The 4,254-nt window shown below is 40.7% G+C and overlaps 1 non-coding gene across 1 annotated transcript; it reads right to left on the bottom strand.

Annotated features, from left to right (window-relative positions):
- Positions 1-3,787: 3,787 nt before the first annotated feature.
- Positions 3,788-3,894, bottom strand: LOC146898718 (small nucleolar RNA R71). The gene has a single exon (XR_015024315.1). It is a non-coding gene; the product is annotated as a small nucleolar RNA R71 (small nucleolar RNA).
- Between the last annotated feature and the right edge of the window lie 360 nt (positions 3,895-4,254).

Here is a 4,254-nt window from a genome sequence, read left to right as displayed (position 1 = left end):
CACACCGTAGCAAACCAAACTACCTGAACAATTGAGCAAACGGGTTTTGGCATTACCACCACTTAAGCTAAATTGATTAAAATGATCTAGCACATAATTCGGGACAACCGTTGAGATGCCTACCCATCTATAAATTAAATGCCAAATTGACCCAAAAATATTACAATGTAAAAATAAGTGATTTGATGATTTCGACGAACCACACCCTGCCACACAAACTGTGGAGGCATGATCAATAATAACACCACGACAATGAAGGTTGTCCTTAGTGGGCAGCCTGTCACGAAACAACCTCCAAGCAAAGAGCACAACCTTCAAAGGAACATCTTTATGCCACAGAGAAGAGACAACCACCGATAGATCAATAGGAAATTGAATAGTTAGGAATTTATAAACACTTCGAACAGAGAAAGCATGAGATGGCTCCAATGTCCAAAGCCATCTGTCATCCTTACCAACCTGCAAAATAACATTCTAAAGAAGTAATGTCCTCTCCCCCACCATATCCTCCTCCCACGCAAACAACCTCCGCCTCCACCTCCATGCCTCACCATCAACACCCCACCCTAGCTGACACATATCAAACACTGACATCTCCCTAACCACCGATAATTCGAATAACCTACTAAACCTGACACTAAACGCCAACCCACAAAGCCAAACATTCGTCCAAAAAAGCGCATTCCTCCCATTACCAATCGAGTGACTAACATGATCGCTAAACCACTTCTCCCTACACAACGCAAAAATATCACGCCACCATAAGGAGGCATCTCGGCCCCCCCAACAGCCGCCCTCCTTCCACGCCATACCTCACCGACAACACCCTAAACCAAAGACTCTCGGTATCCTCCAGCACCATTTACCTAACAACGCAATATTAAATTCTCTAATTCTCCTTACCCCCCAAACCACCAACCTCCTTACTACTACAAACAGAGATCCAATCCACCCAAGTTATTTTCCTGTGGTCATCACCCCCCCGCCCCCCCCCCCCCCCCCAAAAAAAACAATTTAAAATAGATTCAATAGAGGAGATGATACCTGATGGAGCCTTGAAGAAAGAAAGGGCATAAACAGGCAGTGACGACATGACAAACTTCAGTAAAACCAGACGACCACCCAAAGATAAATGTTTGAGCTTCCACCATGGCAATCTAGTCTTGACATGGTTAAGGAGCGGTTCCCAAAAAGACAATTGACGAGCGTTCCCCCCAATGGGAAGCCCCAAATACAAAAAAGGGATAGAACCAACTTCACAATTCAACACCATAGCTGCCTCATTTAACCACGACAAAGCAATATTCACACCCACCAAATGGCTCTTCGAAAAATTCACTTTTAAACCAGATAAAGCTTCAAAAAGAAGTAGAGCAGCCCGCATAGCCCGGATAGTAGCCCAAGATTTCTCACCCAATATTAAAGTATCATCAGCAAATTGGAGATGAGACACAATAGTAGAGCCATTACGACCTACCCGATAACCAATAAAAAAATTATTAACCTTCATAGATTCCATCAACACATGAAACCCCTCCGCCGCTAAAAGAAACAAGAAAGGTGATATAGGGTCACCCTGCCTGAAACCCCTCCCCAAAGAGAACTCATCAGTTGGAGACCCATTAACCAAGACGAAAGTTTTTGTCGTTCCGGTGCATTCTTTTATCCATTTACGCCAAAGAGATGGGAACCCCATTTTCAACTTCACCTCATCTAAGTAACCATAATAAATGGAATCATAAGCTTTCTCAAAATCTACCTTAAAAAGAATCAATTCCTTGTTACACTTGCGAGCTTCATCCACTTCCTCATTAGCCACCAAAATGCCATCAAGGATTTGACGACCTTTAATAAAAGCAGACTGTGAATCTGATACAACAGAGCCAATCAACGATTGAAGTCGATTAGCAAGCACCTTCGACAAGATTTTATTCATACTACCCACTAACGAAATCGGATGAAAATCATTGATGAGTCATAGACAGTATTATTTATTGCCTTATTTAGTTTAGTTTTATTTTAGATTTGATTTTATTTTATTGCATTTTATTTTAGTTTAGAATATTTTACTTCAAATTATGTTTTATTTTATTTTAGGAATAAATATATGGTGGAAGGTGTCTTGGAGCAAAAGAAAGAGGACTGGAGCAAATACAGCGCAAGAATACGAAGATACGGGACAAAAATATGTTCCCACCAAGTCAGAAGCTTGGCATGGCCAGTGCCAACATGTGGCACGGCCGTGCCACCTCCAGGAGTCTCTTTTGCTGCTTTTTCTTCGGGCCCAAGTTACCCTGTTGCAGCTTTACTGTTTTACCCTTTTAGTTGCTTAGTTTCTAAGTCGATTGTAAAGCTATAAATAGAGTAGCTCTCCACCATAAACAATCATGCTTTACTTTGTTTATTTCAATTGCTATTTTAATAAAAGTCTTTATTTTCCCTTTTACTTTCTTCGCAATTTACTTTACTGTTATTTTCTCTCTTCTTCCCCCATGTCTACGATGAACATGAGTGAGTAGACTTCTTCGTCTTGGGATTATTGGGGAGTCTAATGACTCAATCCTAAACAAAACATGTCTAAACCCTAATTTCTATGTAACCCTAATTTCTAATCTAGATTCACCGTCTTAACGTGGATTAACAATTATCAAACTGTGGAAGCGAAAGCGGAGGGTTTGATAATCGTTAATCCATCATCCCAAACATCAATTCATAAAGCGAGAGCGGAGTCTTGATGTTGGAACAAGTGAATCTAGACAATAGTTGCAAAACAGTGAAATAGTCTTTGCAACTATTGAGACAAAGAGTAGTTTCAATCCTCTATGCATCTTCTAGTAATCATGTCAGTGAAATAGGCTTGGTTACTAGAAGTAAACTCTCACCGGACTTTCATCAGAAAGGTGAGGGGCTAAGGGAAACCGGTCTTTAGAAATTAGTGTGTAAACCATGAAATTAGAAGTTTAGGTTTTGTCTAGTGAAGGATTAGTCATTATGATGAACCAATGATCCTAAGGCCCTTTATTATTATTGTTTTTACCTTCAGCAATCAAACTCTCTTTCATTAACTTTCTCTCCTCTAATCATTCACTAAAAGTTAATTAAGTTGAACAACTCCCTAGCGGAACGATAACTCTACTTACTACTATTACTTCGATAGGTCGTGCACTTGCGGTTTGACTCTATCAAGTTTTTGGCGCCGTTGCCGGGGAGTTAACTAATTTAATTAGCTTTTTCTTAGTGATTAGAATTCTCTCTTCTTTTTCTTTTCTTTTTATTTTTATTTTTAACTTTTTATTTTTCTGTTATCATTAACTTCTTGGGTTCTCAACCTTTTATGCGAAGAACTAGAAATCGAGCGATATTCATACCCGAGATCGAAAGGTTCTTACATAGAAGGAGGAGAGCGGCACAAAATAACATCGCCATGGCCAATTGCACTCTCAAAGAGTATGCAACGCCGTCTACGGCTGAGCCACAAGCTGTTATTGTGTACCCAACGGTTGAGGATGACAATTTTGAAATTAAGCCTGCCCTACTTAACTTGGTGCAGCAAAACCAATTCTCGGGATCCCCCACTGAGGATCCCAATCTTCACATCTCTGTTTTCCTACGAATTAGTGGAACCATGAAGGAGAACCAAGAAGCCGTAAGACTTCATCTCTTTCCCTTTTCCTTAAGGGATAGAGCTAGCGCTTGGTTCCATTCCCTCGAAGTCGGTTCCATTACTTCATGGGATCAGATGAGGCAAGCATTCCTTGCCCGTTTCTTTCCACCATCTAAAACCGCTAAACTTAGAGACCAAATCACGCGGTTCAACCAAAAAGATGGGGAGTCTCTCTATGATGCGTGGGAGCGTTTCAAAGAAATGCTAAGACTTTGTCCCCACCATGGCCTAGAGAAGTGGCTTATAGTCCACACTTTTTATAATGGCTTGTCTTATACCACTAAGATGTCTGTTGATGCAGCTGCAGGTGGAGCACTTATGAACAAGAACTACACGGAGGCGTATGCCCTAATTGAAGACATGGCTCAGAATCATTACAAATGGACCGACGAGAGAGCCATCTCTAGTTCTTCACCCTCCAAAAGGGAGGCAGGTATGTACGAAGTTTCTAACTATGACCACCTTGCTTCTAAAATTGATACACTAACTGAAAAACTTGAAAAACTCAATGTTAGTGCTATCAATTCTGCTTCTACTCCTTCTTGTGAAATATGTGGTATAACTGGTCATGCTAGTGTTGATTGCCAACT

Source organism: Medicago sativa, chromosome 8 (assembly GCF_051527215.1).
Source record: "Medicago sativa cultivar Bolivia chromosome 8, Bolivia_mono, whole genome shotgun sequence".
Taxonomy (NCBI): domain Eukaryota; kingdom Viridiplantae; phylum Streptophyta; class Magnoliopsida; order Fabales; family Fabaceae; genus Medicago; species Medicago sativa.
This window is presented reverse-complemented; position numbering and strand designations above follow the sequence as displayed.